This window comes from Podarcis bocagei, assembly GCF_964188305.1.
Source record: "Podarcis bocagei genome assembly, chromosome: 10".
Taxonomy (NCBI): domain Eukaryota; kingdom Metazoa; phylum Chordata; class Lepidosauria; order Squamata; family Lacertidae; genus Podarcis; species Podarcis bocagei.
Genome location: NC_138135.1, coordinates 64,419,582 through 64,439,061, shown reverse-complemented (window position 1 = coordinate 64,439,061; position 19,480 = coordinate 64,419,582). Strand labels below are relative to the sequence as shown.

Genomic DNA, 19,480 nt, shown 5'->3' with positions numbered 1-19,480 from the left:
AGCGCCTTCCTGGAGAATTTTGTGGGTGCTTGGGCACCCAGGGCCCCAGGAAGTTGGCACCTATGAATCCCTCCATTGACTTTCACAGGGAAAGAGGGAAGGAGTTGATGGGGCTGGGCTTCTGACTCTCACAGATTTGGGGGGATACAATGAAGATCTTTCCAATGACTTGCACCAGGGATCATACATGCATATGAGAAACAGACACCATTTTTAATCCATCCCTTCTTGCAGATTACTGGGATTGGAGTGCCCTGGGAAAGTATTTCACTGTATTTAAAAGCTAGAGCTGTCTATCAATGTCAGGCGGCTGCCAGCGAATCCCACGGCCCAGGATGTACAAAGACAAGGAATGTTCTTACCATACGCTTTTTACTCAGTATTTACAGAGATAGGCTTTAGAACACAGCCTATTGGATAATGCCATTGTCCCGAGTGAATCTCCACCCTCCGTCTCTCCCTCTTCCTCACTCGTCAATCTCATCATCTCTCCTATATCAACTCTCCTATGGGTGCTGCTATGTGCCTTCTTGCCTTTGAGCTCTTTGCTCTCCTACTTTCAACACTCGCCAGGTTCTGGGACGGGAGGCCTGCAGTGCTTTCTAAAGACACTGTGTCCGGTTGCTGCCCCCCTGGTGCCAACTCTTCCTCCTCCTCTTCCATTATTTCCCAACTTTTCCCCTCATCTGCCTCTGAGTTGCAATCTCCCTCAAACCCCTGTTGTAATTCTGAACTGTCTTCCTCTTCTCTGGAAGGGTCAGGCTGGGGAGGTGGTTCCACAATTCCTCCTCTGCCCACTCCCTGGAAGTCAAATTGAAAAACCCACCCCTCTCTGGGGTGTTTCCCCAGTCAACTTGGTTCTGTTTCTCTCTTTATTCAGCAGCCGAGGCCACAGAACACCTTTGAAGCTTAGACACATCCCTAATCTGCCTCAAGATGTATTGTTAATGGTACAATATGACTCTGAAACATGGAAAATCCAGGTTGCCTCATACTTTGAGGTTCACACGGGGCCAATACACACAACTATGGTGAGCATATTGGAATTTATACTATCATCAAGGCTGACTAAACTTCTTTATCATTATGAAATTAAGGCTGACATCCTATACAAGGGGAATAAGTCTCATTGAACTCAAACATCTGAATAGACTCAACTTCTGAGTAGCGGATTGCACTGTCAGAAAATTTCTTTGGGGTGGGGGATAATTAGAGTAGATTTTCGTGATTCTAATCAGAGACTTCAGATTTGCCCATAAGAACCCTGAGGATCAAATGAGGCCCAAAACTGTTCATCCTTGCTCTTCAGAAACCCAGTGGATAATATTTGAATTCCTTTCCTCGCCTCTAATCATGCAGCTACTGATTTCAGAAAGTCAACATGAATATCAACACAAATAACATAAACATGAGGAGATTATAACAGCAGCTGCCAATAAATTCTCAGCGGGTTATCCAGTGGACACTTCATTTTAACAACTTACTTCTTGTTTTGTGTGCGTGTAGACAGAGGAAATTACCATTCTGATGAATGATGCTTAAAAAATCTTGAATGAATTTGCTCTCCCAGTTTCTTCAGAGCTACTCCGTAAGGAGGTAAATTTATGATGCATATTGTCTGGGAACACAAAGATAGTCAAGTATGAAATCATTCTTCCACCGCGTGACTTAAATCCAGTATGGAAAGAGAGTGATAATCCTGATTATAAATGTAATAATCCTCTGAAATATTTTTAAATGGCAAGCAAATCAAAGGGATGTAATTTTAGCTTATCAGCAACCGACAGCAGTGCTGTAGCTAAATTTAGCAGCAGAAGTGCGAGTCATTCCAGAAGTGTAGTAGTATTTAAAGTTACTTATAGGAACTTGCAGATGTCACGCTGGGAAAACTCTTTCTTGGAGCACTTTTCAAACTGTTCCACCAACTTTGAGGGATGAACTTACAGCCTGAGCCTGTGAGTCACTATATAGCAGTCTTCCCCAACCTGCTGCCCTCCAGATGTGAAGAATATAAGAAGAGCTTGCCTGGATCAGGCCAATGCCCATCAAGTCCAGCTTCCTCTTCTCACAAGATGTTGTTATGCTCCAGCTCTTATCACCCCCAGTCAGCACAGTCAACGGTCAGGGATAATGAATTGTAGTCCAAAACAGCTGCAGGACACCATCTTGGGGAAGCCTAGTATAAAGGAAGTACAGTCGTACCTTGGAAGTCGAACGGAATCCATTCCAGAAGTCCATTCAACTTCCAAAATGTTTGGAAACCAAGGTGCAGCTTCCAATTGGCTGCAGGAAGCTCCTACAGCCAATCAGAAGCCACGGAAGTCGCGTCGGACATTCGGGTTCCAAAGAAAGTTCGCAAACCGGAACACTCACTTCCAGGTTTGCGGTGTTCGGGAGCCAAAACATTCGACTCGCAAGGCGTTTGGGATCCAAGGTACGACTCTAGCTCATAAAATTATGTGTAAAGGTCCTAGCCAGTGCTATTTTTCTAGAAAAAGAGGTCCCAAAACTCACTACAAACGCACCCCTTATTCTCTTATAATGGCAATGGTACCCATCTGAGAGGTGCCGGAACTGAGTTCCAGTGTGTTCTGGCTGAAAAAATCCCCCAGTCCTAGCACTAGCGAACAGAAAGCACCACCCCATGGCTGACACCTGACTCCAGACAAAAGTGGCCACAGCAGCAGTTATAAGTGTAGAATCACAGAATCATACAACTGTAGAGTTGGAAGGGACCCTCAGGATCATCTAGCCTGCAATGCGGAATCTTAACTAAAGCATCCTACCATCTGGAGCAGGGGGAAACCAGCTTGCTGCATCTTCCATGTGACAACCCTTGAGATACTTGAAGATGGCTATCATATCTCCTCTCAGTCAGTTCTTATCCAAGCTAAACCATATCCGACTCCTTCAACCGTTCCTCAGAAGGCTTGGTTTCCAGATCCTCAGTCATCTTGGTTGTCCTTCTCAACACACATTCCAACTTGTGGTTCGAGGACCCGATCCTCGCTTAGTGAAATGAAGACACAAGGACACGTAATATAAGGTTAATGGGGCAAGAAAAGGCCACAACTTTATTGATTACAGCAAGTGAAAAGGTATTGGCTTAGGATCACGTGACTTGACTCCACCCACTCGGAGAGGGGTGAGTCTAAAAAGGGGGGGGTTATTCACCAGTAGGTGGAGCCCACTGATGCTAATCCAACTATAAGCTCTCCCCTGATGTCACCGAGGGTCATGCCATGGCCCCCCGCCACACAGGCATCAGACAGGATCCATGACCGCAGGATTCCTTTAATGGAATACCCAAAATTGAAGGTGTAGGCGATGGCCACACCTAGCCCTTCCACCACCACAAACACATTCCAATGCCTAACCTACCCACCAATACCACGAAAGTTGTGATGGTTGCTACGAGGTAGGCGAAAAAACCACAAAGCCTAATGCCAAATGGAAAAATTCCTACCAGGCCCCCTGGACAACCTGGGCGACCAACCTAAGGTCCATAGCAAGGCCAAAAGAGAAATTGAAACCCTGAGCTCTGAGGGAGTGGAGGGTGGGTGACTTGCGAAGGGATGGCGAAAAGTGAGACCGCGTGGCTGGCGCAGCAACAAGTTAAGCTGCTGTCCACACCCCCTTCAAGCCGCCTGGTTGGGCGCTTGCCCGTGGCCGTGGTGCACCAGCCAGCTGAGTGGGTGGCAGGGGGCTAACGCCCCCTGCTTGAGGCGGAGATCGGATCCCGCCCACAACCCCTCCCCTCTTTGCAGGAGGAGAGTCTTTGTCAACATCCTTCTTAAATTGTAGTGCTCATAATTGGACACAGGTGTGATCTGACCAAAGCAGAATAGAGCAGAACTATTACTTCCCTCGATCTGAACACTGTGTTTCTGTTGATGCAGCTTAGAACAGCATTAGCCTTTTTTACTGCTGCATCACACTGTTGTCTCATGTTACGCTTGTGGTCTCCTAAAACCTCTAGATCTTTTTTGCATGTACTATGGCCAAGCCAGGTATTCCCCATCTTATATTGCATTAGTTTTTTCTTGGTCAAGTTGAAGTATTGATGAACAGCAGATGGGCAGCACTTCAAAGCTCCCCATCACCCGATGTCACTGTGACATCACACAATTGACAGGCCCTGATCCCTGTCAAATTGAACCCATGAGAGATAGGGGAGGAAAGGCCCATCAAAAAGATCCAATCCCCTCCCCTCACTGTGGTTGTGTCCTGCATTGAGCGGAGGTGGTGGGTGGGCTCGATGGCTTCCATGATATCTTCCAGCTTTATGATTCTATCATTCCTGCGGCCACAGAAGAATCTCATTCACACCTTCTTTCATTCATACACCCCGATCTGGTGGAATGCTCTGTCACAAGAGACTAGGTCCCTGCAGGACTTGACATCTTTCCACAGGGCCTGCAAGACAGAGCTGTTCCACCAGGCCTTTGGCCAAGTCAGAGTCTGACCCCCTCCTTTGGTAATCCTCACAGAACTCTAGCCCAATGGTTGCCACTAATTTGATTCTGAATTGATTTTAGAATGATTTTCAATTAATTGATTGTTATTTTATGTAAACTGTGTTACTTTTACTGTTGTTAGCTGCTCTGAGCCCGGCTTCGGCTGGGGAGGGCGGGATACAAATAAAAATTATTATTATTATTATTATTATTATTATTATTATTATTATTATTATTATTATTATTATTGGCATGGTCTGATATCTCCATTCCCCATAAGGACAGGACTTTGATTACTAGCATTTGAGAACTGACTAAACCGCTCTTGATTTATAAACTACCTGAATAGTTAGACTACCCAGGAACCAGATTGCTCTGTGCTCCTCAGCAAAACAGTTAATAAAGTTATCATCATCATCATCATCAAAAAAAGTATCTGCATACACTCAAGAAACAATTTGCACCCTTGGAGTGTATAGTTATACAGACTTATGTACAACAGCTTATAAAACCTATCCCAGCCTGACAAAAGAGAGACAAGCTTTCTTCATCCAAATGTTTTGATGTAACAACATTTCCTTTACAATAAGCTTCCTGAAATATCTAGCCTGGAATAAAGTAAGAATTCTATCTGAAATCGCTAGCATGTGAGAAAAGGCTCCGATCTTCTTCATTAAGAGAGACTTTTTCCTGTGATGTTAGGAGTAGCTGTCCTCGAGGAACAAGGCCTTACACAATCTATTCAAATATAACTCAGTTCAATAAGCTCGTGTTCACTATTCGTTTTGGCTCAATCTCCTTGGCTGTCCCGATTTTTTTGACTGCAAGCTTTCCCAGACACGGCTGCACCTTGTAGCAAATGTTTGCACACTTGTCTGTCGTAATAAAGTCCTGATGTATTAATGGAAATCCCAATAATTAAATTCATCGGCAAGGAGAGTCTATCGGGTGAAGATCCATGTTTTCTCATCTTGAAGAAGCTCTCCTTCAGCTAATTCTCCCCGTCATATATATATATTCACTTTGTTAACGCACTGACATATACAGAAATGAGATAGTTAAAACACAGGTGACAGAGCACTGCTGTATGTATACTTGCTTCTAACTGCACATGCATAGTGCTGTTAGAATTGTGGCATGGATTTGTTTTAATTTCAGAGAGAGAGAGAGAGAGAGAGAGAGAGAGAGAGAGAGAGAGAGAGAGTTAGAGAGTTGCATTTACATCTCTCCTTTTTCTTAAGGAAGCTCAAGGTGGGGTTCATGGTTCTCCCCCTCCTTATTTAATCCACAAAACAACCCTGTGAGGTAGGAATAATAATAATAATAATAATAATAATAATAATAATAATAATAATAATAATAATAATAATAATAATAATTCTACCCCTTCCATCTGGCTGGGTTTCCCCAGCCACTCAGGGCGGCTCCGAACAGAATATTAAAAACATGATAAAACACCAAACATTAAAAACTTCCCTAAACAGGGCTGCCTTCGATGTCTTCTAAATGTCATATAGTTGTTTTTCTCTTTGACATCTGATGGGAGGGCGTTCCACAGGGTGGGCGCCACTACCGAGAAGGCCCTCTGCCCTCTGCCTAGGTTAGGCAGAGAGGCAGTAACTGGCCCAAGGTCACTCAGTAAGCTGCATGGCTGAGTCAAGATTTGAACCTTAGTGTCACAGGTCCTAATCAGCCCCTCTAATCACCACACTATGAAAAAAAAGGTTGCATTTTCTTTTTTCACTGAAGCACAATTGCTCTAATAAAATATTATTATTATTATTATTATTATTATTATTAGCTGCAGAAATAAAATGACTTAGAGACCAGTCAACAGAAAGGAATAGGAAACCTTCAATCAAAGGGCCCATTTTTAAACAATGCAAAGGTTGGGAGTTCCGTGCGGCTGTTTTCAACCCCACCAAATGCTGACCGGGAAAATCAGAAACCAGGAAGAGAAGAACTTTAAGAAGGAATGGGAAAAATTTACAATGTATTTAAGAGAACACTGTAAACCACTAAAAACTTTGGCAGTGTTTGAGTAACGCTTGTAATGTACTAAAAATTATGGGGGAAATCGATTATTTAAGGGAAAACGGAGAAAATAAGAGAAGCGGTTGGGAAAAGATTGATAATGGTAACCATGGAAGGGAGGAGGGGAGTCAAAGGATTCAGATAATCCTAAATGGCGATTTTGATGTTTAATGTTTGAATTTAAATTTGCAATGTAAAACTTAATAAAAAAGGTTTGACGAAAAAATAAAAAAGTAAATCCCACTAAATGCATATGCCTTTGTGATTGAATTCTAAGCAACACAGGTGGAGTGTTGTTGTTGTTTAGTCGTTGAGTCGTGTCCAACTCTTCGTTACCCCATGGACCAGAGCACGCCAGGCACTCCTGTCTTCCACTGCCTCCCGCAGTTTGGTCAAACTCATGCTGGTAGCTTCGAGAACACTATCCAACCATCTCGTCCTCTGTCGTCCCCTTCTCCTTGTGCCCTCAATCTTTCCTAATATCAGGGTCTTTTCCAGGGAATCTTCTCTTCTCATGAGGTAGCCAAAGTATTGGAGATTCAGCTTTAGGATCTGTCCTTCCAGTGAGCATTTAGGGCTGATTTCCTTCAGAATGGAGAGGTTTGATCTTCTTGCAGTCCATGGGACTCTCAAGAGTCTCCTCCAGCACCATAATTCAAAAGCATCAATTCTTCGGCGATCAGCCTTCTTTATGGTCCAGCTCTCACTTCCCACTGGAGTAACTCCCATTGAACCTAGTGGGGTTTACTTCTGAGTAAACATACTTACAGTCTTGCCCATATGGGCATTATAGGATTTTGACTGTTTCTGATTTCAATTCAACCAATTGCGGCAGCTAATTCACTAAATGGCCCCAGTGTGGAAAGAGACGACACGGTGTTCCCTTCATAGATTTCCCAATTCAATTCCAGAGAAGTATCAGTATTTTCAAACCAAGTGACCAATAACTTCACACTTTATCATATTCTGATCAGAGTTACCACCTGAATTTCACCTCAAGCAAAAAAGCAAATTGACTGATTCCTGCAGAAGGAATTCATTTCTTTCTAAACAGAATATAGTTTTTCAATGTTTTGACATTTAATGTACTGTGCCAACGCCATTTCCTTTCCCTTTTTATAATAATGTTATGTACCACCTGTTATTTATAGTTCGTGTATTTCTTAATCATATTGATCTGATTCTAATATTGATTACCAGTTTCTTTAATAAGGACTTGGCAACGTATGAGCAAATGCACACATTTTATTTATCAAGGGCTCCCTTTATTTGTGCAAAAAATGCGGTGGGAATGGGGGATAAAAACCTCTTCCAACCACAATTGCAAATTTGAGGCATTAAGACTAATGGAGGCAATAGATTTGCTACAGGAAAAACTGACCTGCAAGGAAACAGACCATTCACCTAATTGACCTTAGAGTTTGAAGAGAGAAAAAACGTTGGATGAATGAGTCCTCCCTCATTCATAGGTGCACAGTGGAGTTTGCTGCACCTCAAAGCTAACATGTTCTCTTTTTCCTAGCCCCCACCTCCAGTCTTGTTCTCTTAATAACTCCTCTGTTGCAGTGTCTCAAGTTTATAGGCAAAGTAAGAGGCCATTTATAGGTGTTAAAATTTTATATCCTTCTGTAATTAAGCTGGATAGTTGAGTTGGAGCCGGTGTTCAGATGTTCAAGATTGACTTTTTTTTAAAAAAGGAAAGAAAAGGCCCAGTTGTTAACAGGAACTACCAAACAAAATGAACAAGAGCAGAATACAAGCATTTAGCTTATTAGTGTTACAGAACAGACTATAAACAGTTCTGGCGGAGCTGCCTGCCTCTTGCGGTCAAAATCCCTTTAAGGTGATTTGCAATTTCATCAGTACCTTGCCGTGTTCAGATAAAAAAACCCCACCGCCTCATCCTTTGATCACAAATACTGAACCTAACAAATATCTAATGGGGAAGTTTCTGGAATTTGATCTAAAGGAACAGAAATTGAAGTGAATATAATTTATTTCCCACCCATCTACCAACCTACCCTTCTGCCAAATCAAATGATACATTCATTTTTATTTCATTGGTTTCTTTAAAACAGAAACAAGCGATCGTGGAATGTAAAGACATTTTGTGCAATTACATTGTTGATTTGACCTGTTTCTATGATTTTGTAATTGGCTTGCAGGAGAAGACCAATCAGGCTCCAGGAGGAAGTTAATCAGCCTATTAGGCTGGTAGGATCGTAGAATGCAACAACTGATTGGCCTGCAGGAGAAGACCAATCAGGCTCCAGGAGAGAAGCAGAATCAGCCAATCAGATGGGACTCATTGTGTTAAGAATGTATATAAAAGCCTGAGGTTTGGGGGGAAATTGAATCACTGTTTTACAAGCTGCAATAAAGAGCATGAAATCACTGCAGGACTTGGAGTATATTTCATGCTGCTTGCTTGGCAGTACCACACACACAAATGCCATCTCTTGGCAAATAGGTGGTTCTGCCAGTCTCCTCCCATCCTTCTTCTTGATGCAGATCTTTACCCCCCCTTTACCCCCCCCTGACATTGATTTTCACTCAGCCCTTCTTCCCTGGTGGGGGAGGCACCATTTTGTGGTTCACTTCAGGTGCCAACAGGTCTTGGCTCAGCCCTGAACCCTGAACCTGTGATTTCCCAAGGAAAGCTCAACGACTTTGATTTCCTAAAAAAACGCTCAATAACTTTGGCTGCCCCCCCCTTCCACTAACAAAAATCCTGGCTACGCCCATCCCTGAACCCATCACCAAAAAAAGCTTTTAAGCTCAAAGAATGAAGCGGTAACATCAGGAATGTAATGGACATATGCTTGCAATGGGAGCAGGAAACCTAATACTTTTTTTTGAAAAAAAATTAAATAATTTGGATGGATTTGTTAAAATTTGAAAACTAATAGATAGATGATAGATAGATAGATGATAGATAGATATAGCTTTTAAGCTCTTTGCCTTGTTTCCACTGAATTTCAACTAGCCAGCCTTCAACGGCATATGGTTGAAATCACACAGGTTAAATGCATGTAAGATGCAACAGTACTGTATTAGTGTTGTGGTATTAGTATTATTTTTGCTATATTAACTTCGCTTATTTTTATTATTAATATTATTCTACAATCTACATTATTATTCCTTCAGTTGTAGTTTTCTGTTCATATTACACCATTAGTCATCCTGGGGGAAATACATCCATACTGAAGGTAAGAGATGTTCGTTAGTTAATTAATTAATAGAGATGGAAAGAGAGTCCAAGCTGAGCAGCAGAGGACACTCAAAACAACTTAGAGCATAAAAGAAGACATATAGATGTAAGAATAATTCACTAGAATACTTTAACACAGGAAGTGAACGCTAGGGGAGAATTAAGAGGCAGCTGTAAACTCATATATATGCCTGTCATTTGTTAAATAAAGCTGTGTTTATGTTTGGAGTAACTAAAGGTGTCTGCACTTACTCAAAAGCAATATCTAGGATTTATTCAGAGAGCAACCCTCTTACAGTGAGAGAGAGAGAGAGAGAGAGAGAGAGAGAGAGAGAGAGAGAGAGACTGCAGAGTGGATGAGAATGACAAATCCCATTAAGGAGAGAAATGCAGGCATAGCCTGGGTACAAAGAGACCTCACAAAACAATGTGGATTTTTTCTGGGCTAGAATAATGTTAATTATTGTAGCTACTAGGGCTCAGGGGTGGAGCAGTACTACTGTCCCAATAGGGATAGGGGTCAAGGTACCAAGAAAACACTTAACATTTATTCCCCTGGAATTCTAGATTTGAAATCAGCTCTTTTTATTTTGGGGTAGAAATCTATTCATTAAGACTATTAACTACAGGTTGGCATGTGCTTAAAATTATAATGAAAAACAGCAACGAAAGCGTAAACGAGGGGTTTTGTTAACCTCTAAATATAATTCTCGCCACTGCCACCCACCAAAAAAACCACCCTCCAATAATATAAGTTTGATGCATCTAGTATAGCCCAAGAGGTCAGAGCCAATATCATTAAGCAGTTCTTACCATTCCTAAGCCGAGATTAGCTTTCTACTTAACACTTACTCCAAGGCACTCCCAATTAGTAAAAGGTCAATTATTTGTATTTCATTTCAGCTGCACATGGAACAACAGTAGAAACACAGATTTGGAGGCCAGTGGAAATGTGAATAAAGAAACGGGGTTTAGCTCACTGGAGCAGATATTCTTGGAGAACGTTGCAGCCCTTTACAGAGGAGTACGGGCGAAGAGACAGAATTCCGTATCTGTAACAGAAAGAGAACAGCATACAAGGTGAAAAAATTCACAGAGCAAACTCTCTTTCCTGGGACTCAACAAGTGGTGTAGCAAGGTCAGGTGGTACCCGGTACAGAAAACTTCTTGTCACCCCCACCCACACACACACACATTGAAATCTAGTTGGACCCAGGGGTCAGCAACCTAAGGCCCATGGGCCACAAGCGGCCCATGGGGGTTGTTTAATTGGACCCACACCACCTACTCGGGGACCCCTGCCGCCCGCTCGGTCAGCTCCCGTGCCCCGTGCTAAACCAGTGTGGAGCAGAGCAGGGACCGCCTTCTGCAACGCTGGCCGGCTTCCCATTGGCTGCAGGAAGCTCCTGCAGCCAATGGGAAGCTGTGCACTCCTCCTCCAGAAGGAGCGCCGGAAATAGCATTTGCACATGCCTGCGTGTGCACAGCTCTGGCCCACCGCAGCACCTGCGGGACCGTGAACCGCCCAAGCCACAAAAATTTTGCCGACCCCTGAGTTGGACTCCCAAGAGACTGTGATCTACTCACAGTATAAAAAGACTGGCTGTGATCTACCCATTGTCATTGCCAGGAGTTGTTCAGCTTTTTGAGGTGAGGGTTGGCCAAAGTTGTTGAACTTTTTGGGGATTACAAGGTTTGGGTCCTGAGTTGAGGAAGCTCCTGCTTCTCTCTCTTTTTTTTAATATATATTTATTAACTTTTCAAAAATTATACAAAAAAGACAAAAAACAAAATACAAAAATTAACAACACGTATAATTTCATTCACTTATTTTCTTTTAACTTATTTCTCGGACCTCCTCATACCTCCCCTTTTTGTATTCCAATTCAAATTATTCATTCAGCAAATCCTCACCCTTAATTTTCACTTAATTTTACACCTTTCTTTCTCTCCCCCCCCCAATTATCTTAATCATTACAGCTGATATCCACTTAAATTCTATCCAACATCAATTTAACATTCACTAATTTTATAATATTTCCCAAGATAGTCCTTAAATTTCTTCCAATCTTCTTCCGCCGTCTCTCTTCCCTGGTTTCGGATTCTGCCGGTCATTTCTGCCAGTCCCATGTAGTCTATCACCTTCATCTGCCATTCTTCCAAGGTGGGTAAATCTTGTGTCTTCCAATACTTTGCAATAAGTATTCTTGCTGCCGTTGTTGCGTACATAAAAAATGTTCTGTCTTTCTTTGGCACCAATTGGCCGACCATGCCCAAGAGGAAGGCCTCTGGTTTCTTCGGGAAGGTATATTTAAATACCTTTTTTCAGTTCATTATATATCATTTCCCAGAAAGCCTTAATCCTTGGGCACGTCCACCAAAGGTGAAAGAATGTACCTTCAGTTTCTTTACATTTCCAACATTTGTTATCGGGCAAATGATAAATTTTTGCAAGCTTGACTGGGGTCATGTACCACCTATAGATCATTTTCATAATATTCTCCCTTAAGGCATTACATGCCGTAAATTTCAAACCGGTGGTCCACAACTGTTCCCAGTCAGCCATCATAATATTATGTCCAACATCTTGTGCCCATTTAATCATAGCAGATTTTACCGTTTCATCCTGAGTATTCCATTTCAACAGCAAGTTATACATTTTTGACAAATTCTTAGTTTTGGGTTCTAACAGTTCTGTTTCTAATTTTGACTTTTCCACCTGGAAGCCAATTTTCTTATCCAAATTGTATGTCTCCATTATCTGATAATAATGAAGCCAATCTCTCACTTGATTTTTTAGTTTTTCATAACTCTGCAATTTCAGTCTATCTCCTTCATGTTCCAAAATTTCCCAATGGAAGCTCCTGCTTCTCTACTTCCCTCCTCCCTTCACTTTTTACTCGCCTGCCTCCTTCCCATCCTCTCTCTGCCTGTCTGCATGCCAGTGTGGTATAGTGGTTAAGAGCGGTAGTCTCGTAATATGGTGAACCGGGTTCGCGTCTCCGCTCCTCCACATGCAGCTGCTGGGTGACCTTGGGCCAGTCACACTTCTCTGAAGTCTCTCAGCCCCACTCACCTCACAGAGTGTTTGTTGTGGGGGAGGAAGGGGAAGGAGATTGTTAGCCACTTTGAGACTCCTTAGGGTAGTGATAAAGCAGGATATCAAATCCAAACTCTTCTTCTTCTCCTCCTCCAGCAGCCCAGGAGTGCAGGGATGTCAAAAGGGCAAAGCGTCACAGCTCCCTCCCTTCCCCCCGACGGCTTGCGGTAGATGGGATTCATGGGCAGGCAGCGCGCCGAATGTCCCCCCCCCCAGGGGGTGACACCCAGGGCAGTCCGCACCCACCTCACCCACCTTGCTCCGCCCCTCAACCACATCAGCCCCACTGCACTGGTGGAAATCATGGTGCTGACTTCCATTAGTGGACTGCATTAGTTGAATCCAGTGCATTGAACTTGAACTACAGCTAGTTTCTTTTTAATGAACTTTCCAAGCTCTGTCACACACAGCTCTGTCATCTAATGGAAGGGCATAGCCAGGAAGTCCAGGAGGACTAAGATGTACAAATCAAAGTCTAAAACGTGCTGGAAAAGTAAAAAAATAAAAATAAAAAAGAGGGTACTTTTTATCACATGTGGTGGTAATGTCAGACGATAAAAGACATCTGGGAAAGGATATACAGTGGTACCTCGAGTTACAAATGCCTCAGGTTACAAATGCTTCAGGTTACAAACTCCGCTAACCTGGAAGAGTTACCTCGACTTGAGAACTTTGCCCCAGGATGAGAACGGAAATCGTGTGCCAGCGGCACAGCAGCAGCAAGAGGCACTGTCAGGGAACTGACATCGGAGCTAGAGGCGGAGGGAAGGCTCTCAAATGATGCTGGAGAAGGGCCCAGCAGGGAGAGAGGCAGCTCAACAGATGGGGAAGCAAATCAGCGCAACACCAGGGATAAAGGGGGGCAGAGGGGGGAATCGGCGAGAGGGCTCCAGGACTCTTCACCGGACACCAGCAGGGAGAGCACGGGTCCTCCGCTACCCACGCCCTCCCTGCGCAGAAGACTTCGGCGCAGGAAGAGTAGGAGGAGACTTGGCGTCAAACAACTTTTATGTTGGAAAAGGTTTAAGAAACGCCCACTGACGGATTCTGCTAGCGACTGAGGCAGCCACGAAGTGAAGGGCTGTCCAGACAGAAAGGTTTAACCAGGCAACATAGCCAGGAGAGGTGGCAACTTACACACGAGCAACCCATACTCATTGCAGGCACCATTAGCTAAAGTGGTACCTCAGGTTAAGAACAGTTTCAGGTTAAGAATGGACCTCCGGAATGAATTAAGTTCATAACTAGAGGTACCACAGTATAATTAACTGAAAAAAAAATGCTGAAAATAACTTTTCCTGAGAAAACAAAACCTTTTCTTTTAAGTATTATGGGACCAGTGATCCCGAAGGACCAGACGAAACTATTTATGTATGCGACCATGGCTGCGTGGACTCTGTTAGCCCAGAAATTGAAAGATGGTACAACTCTGACCAAAGAAGAGTGGCAGACAAAATTGATGAACTATGCCAAGATGGCAAAACTTACAGGAAGGATTAGAAACCAGGTCTTTAATAAACAATGGGGGAAAGTTATAATTTATTTGAAAAGCTATTGTAAACAATTATATACATTGGTAGGATTGACAGAAAACTTGCAGTAAAAAGTTGAACTATGGATTGACAAAGGATTCCTAATAATAGAGTTATGAAAGAGATGCAGAGGGGGAAATCATTACAGTGGTACTTCGGGTTAAGTACTTAATTTGTTCCGGAGGTCCGTTTTTAACCTGAAACTGTTCTTAACCTGAAGCACCACTTTAGCTAATGGGGCCTCCTGCTGCTGCTGCGCCGCCGGAGCACAATTTCTGTTCTCATCCTGAAGCAAAGTTCTTATCCTGAAGCACTATTTCTGGGTTAGCAGAGTCTGTAACCTGAAGCGTATGTAACCTGAAGCATATGTAACCCAAGGTACCACAATACATTAAGATCCACAAGGGGGGGGGGGTCAAAATGGAATATACGTTTATGGGGATAGTTACTCAACATTTTGATATGTGTAACACTATAGGATTTTTTTTTTAAGAATACGAAGAGCAATTCTTTACGATGTGCTTGGCAGAAATAATCAGTAGCTCTGGGTGGAAACATCATAAGCCTAGCTCTATTTTTTATTTTTCTCCTATGCAAGGGACAGTATTTTCAGTCGTGAACCAGTTTCTCCAGATGAGACCTCGTGCCCACCCTGAGTGCCACCATTTTCAGCCGATATAAGAATCGCCAGAGCATGAGGCAGACTTTGGCCATCCTTTCTCTGGCTTCCATATACAGTGGTGCCTCGCAAGACGAAAAGAATCCGTTCTGTGATTCTCTTCGTCTAGCGGTTTTTTCGTCTTGTGAAGCAAGCCCATTGAAGGATTAGTGGATTAGCGCTATTAGCGCTATTAGCAGCTTATCTGCTGATCGGATCAGCTGATAAGCGGCTTAGCGGCTTAGAAAAAGGGGGGGGAGGGAAAAAAAACCAGCAGGAACTCACAAGACATTGTCGTCTTGCAAAGCAAGCCCATAGGAAATTTGTTTTGCGAAGCACCTCCAAAACGGAAAACTCTTTCGTCTAGCGAGTTTTCCGTCTTGCGAGGCATTCGTCTTGCAGGGCACCACTGTAATAGAATTTCCTTCACAAGCTCAACTTTGCCAGTTTTTGGAAGCACAAAAAAACCCTGGCATCATTGTAATGAACAAACAGTGACTTGGCGTAATGATACGGTTATTCTTACAATTGTTTGCAATTTTCTTTTCCCTATTGCTAGCAATTCATGCTATATTTTGATGGGTAAGCTGTCGTGATTTTGTATTAAGCAAGGCAACTCTTTAAATATAAAAAGCATACATAATTAGATTGTCCTTATTTTAAAAAAATAATAATGCATGAATAAAGCTAATTTGTCTTAAATTGTTAACAAGGCAATAGGAGAGAAACCAATTGTTACTTTTGTAAATACAATGCAGATGGTTACTAGCTGCCGTGCGTAATCCTTCATAGATAATAGAATTGCCTCTAGCCAGTTAATGTGAAGAACATGCTGTTCCCTTTGTCAACATTTTGTGTTCCCTAGAGAGAACAAAATGAGATCTATCTTATGGTTTGTGGTGATCGATGTATGGCTGAATTGCCAGGCAAAACATGTGCACACAGTCCTCATATGGGCAGGAAAGCAGTGCTCTAGCAAAGTCTAATTCTTGAGTTACAGTGGCTTTGATAGGATTATGCCAACCCCCCCTGTGACTTTATAAGGAGTTCATCTATGAACTGGATCTGCACAATGCCATCTCAATTTAAAGTAGTTCTTTTGTAAAATAAAATCTCACGCTGCTCCCTTGCTGCACAACAACCAATTTTTTACTCATGGTACACATGCATACACGACAGAAACACAGCAAAGATACACAGATGACAATTATGGGCCTAATGGATTTATGGAGGGTGATCATGCCAATGTCCCCCGTGACCTCTATACATCAATCACTGGTTCACCACAGAGCCTATACGCATATATCTTCTGTGAATGTAGGCTGAGTGTGGGGAGATAGATTCAATCTACTATATATTCTGGAAAGTGGTTTTTCCATTTGTTTGTTTGTTCTCTCTGCGTTTGGACGCCTCTCGAGATGTCTTCACCAAACATGGCTTCTCAAGGTGGGGGTGGCACTCTTTGTGGACATTGGATGCTGGCTGCCATATTGAATCAAGGTGGCAGACCAAAATGTGGCTTTGGCATGACTTCACCTGTTTTTTGGTATCGGCTCTGCCACCTCTCAAGCTATCATCACCAAACTCTGCACAAGAGTTCCTGGAGTAGAGCTGGTGGACTTCGTTGACGTTTGGATGCCTGCTGCCAATTTGAATAAAGATGGTGGACCAAATCATGACTTTGGTGTGACTTAGTCCAGTTTTTTTGTGTGGAAGGTCCAAATTCACAAATCACACTATCCACACAAAAATCACAGTATTTTTCGGTTACCAAAAATTCCCATGTGGCACCGGACACTCCCCACTAGTCCACATATAGAGGGGGCAGCAAGTAAATCATGTTCCCTCTCTTTTCCCTATCTCCAGAATTGTCATCTGCACAGGACTAAGAAGTTGGCCATAGAGACTTGGACACCAAAGAGAGGAGGACTAGAGAACTTTGTTTCCATTTGGTCTCTTTAATTTTCAACCGTCTCCAAAAGTCTTGATGGACTGACATTACAAGGCAACATTATGTATGTAGACTCACTACAACAGTGGCAGAGGCCAAACACCTCCCAGGGTCAATAGAAGCAAGACTGAAGTTCTGTTGCCAAGAAAAGATGCGAAGGAGGTGGCTGTTGTTGTTACTGATGTGACGACCGAGTTGCAACGGCCAACTCCTGCTTCTTTTTTTAGGGCAAAGAGCTACAGAAATGAGATTAGTGGGCCTTTGGGTAGAACACGCTCATCATATGATGCATGATGGACACACACCTCAGTCATGTAACTTGCTGCCCAGGCAGATGACTGAACCAGGCCTTTAGAAAATGGAGAAGCTTTCAGGCAGTAGCAGTTAGCAGGGTAGTGTAGTGTTGCTCACTTTCCTCCCCAACATTCAGTAGGGCCATGGGTGGCGCTGTGGTCTAACCCACTGAGCCTCTTGGGCTTGCCAATCAGAAGGTCGGCAGTTCAAATCCCCACAACGGGGTGAGCTCCCATTGCTCGGTCACAGCTCCTGCCAACCTAGCAGTTCGAAAGCACGCTGATGCCAGTAGATAAATAGGTACCACTGTGGCGGGAAAGTAAATGGTCTTTCTGTGTGCTCTGGCTTCCGTTGTGCCAGAAGCAGTTTAGTCATGCTGGCCACATGACCCGGAAAGCTGTCTGTGGATAAACGCCGGCTCCCTTGGCCTGAAAGCAAGATGAGTGTCGCAACCCCATAGTTGCCTTTGACTGGACGTAACTGTCCGGGGGTCCTTTACCTTTTTTTTTTTTACCTACCACTGCTGGTTCAGTGGAGGGGTGAGGTGCAGGCAGATCCCCGCAGTGTGAGCATGGCAGTGAAGCCAATCCGACCTGCTGCCGTGTCTGCACCTTGCTTCCTATGTCCCCCATGCCCTCTAGGGAGCCAGCAGCAACACTTGGCACTGGGAAACCAGATGAACAAGCTGCCCTGCAGATTCACACAATATAAAGGCAAAGGTAAAGGAACCCTGACCGACTCTGGGGTTGCGGTGCTCATCTCGCTTTATTGGCCGAGGGAGCCGGCGTACAGCTTCCGGGTCATGTGGCCAGCATGACTAAGCCGCTTCTGGCGAACCAGAGCAATGCAGGGAAACGCCATTTACCTTCCCGCCAGAGCGGTACCTATTTATCTACTTGCACTTTGACATGCTTTCAAACTGCTGGGTTGTCAGGAGCTGGGACCAAACAATGGGAGCTCACCCCGTCATGGGGATTCGAACCGCCAACCTTCTGATCGGCAAGTCCTAGGCTCTGTGATTTAACCCACAGCGCCACCCGCATCCCTCTTCACAATATAGGAAGCACCAAAAAAAAGCAGGGTGCATGTGTGACTCACGCATCCCCTTTTCATGTTTCTGGAATAATAAGTGGAAAGGGAGTTCACACATCTCTGCTATTGGGAGCTGCCTTTTTGTAATCACATTTTGATGTTCTCCAAAGAGAGGGAAAACGAGTCCCTTCTCCCTGCCTTTCATCTCCAGCAGCTATGTAAAGTCATTGTTTGAGAGTCATTAAAGACCCCCTCTTGGGGATGGAATAAAATGTTCTTCAGGCCTGAGTATTTTCTCTTCCTCCCCCCCCCCCTTTTCTCTTTGTATTATCAGTTTGGAGAACCTCCTCCATCCATTAGTTAAGTCCCTATTGATCAGTACATCATTAGTCATCAGAACACATCCACAGCAATTCATAAATTCAGTGTTGCAGATTACAGTTCCTGTTTAGTCACTTAAAGCCTCCCACTGCCTCTGTTGCTGTAACTGTGCATGGCCACTTACATAAATGACTTTGCCTTCATTATTGGCGCAGATCTGATAGAGATGCTGTTCTCATTATGTAACAGTCATACTTTTTAATTTGCTAGAATTTACTCAGAGCTGAGAGCAGTCATACTTTTTTAAATTACCAGAATAACACACACAACATGTGACATAATATACATAATATATGAATGACAGGAAAAGGCCTTCATACAATATGAAGAGATAGCATCTCCGAGGTTTGCAGTCTGTTAACATGATAGCCCAGAACAGCGGGATTCTAACTGACCGTTGAAAGGCTGAGGTGTACTGCGGACAAAATCAGACACAACGTTAATATTCCCCACCCCAAAAAAACATAAAGCATGAGGGAAAGGTAACAGTTTCCCTTTCTAGAAATTGGCTGAGGGCCGAACTACATATTACACTGTGGCCAATGCTAGCCTGGCCCCCGAATGCTTCCTTTTCTGTTGCAACGTGCCCTCAGAAGGGAGCGCTACGTGGCAGAGAAAAGGCAGGGAATGGAGTGGGTGGAATTCTGTAAAGATAAAGAGTTGATAATTATAGGAGGCAGCATTGGTGGTGGGGCAGGTTGTTGCTGTTGCTAAGATGGCTGACTGAAGTTAGAGTATAGGTGCTGGCTCCAGTTCTTTGGGTTCCTCAATCTTATTTTTTTGTAGATGTCCACCCACCCCTCATTGTAGAAAACCAGGACGTGGAGCGA

General features: G+C 43.5%; 2 long non-coding RNA genes across 2 annotated transcripts in view; both read left to right on the top strand.

Moving 5' to 3' along the window:
* The window catches only part of LOC308596684, a 492,091-nt gene that overhangs the window by 305,607 nt on the left and 167,004 nt on the right, over positions 1–19,480 (top strand). The window lies entirely within an intron of this gene.
* LOC308596672 lies at positions 8,655–10,857 on the top strand. Its single transcript, XR_014012637.1, has 3 exons — positions 8,655–8,899; positions 9,639–9,700; positions 10,606–10,857. It is a non-coding gene; the product is annotated as an uncharacterized lncRNA (long non-coding RNA).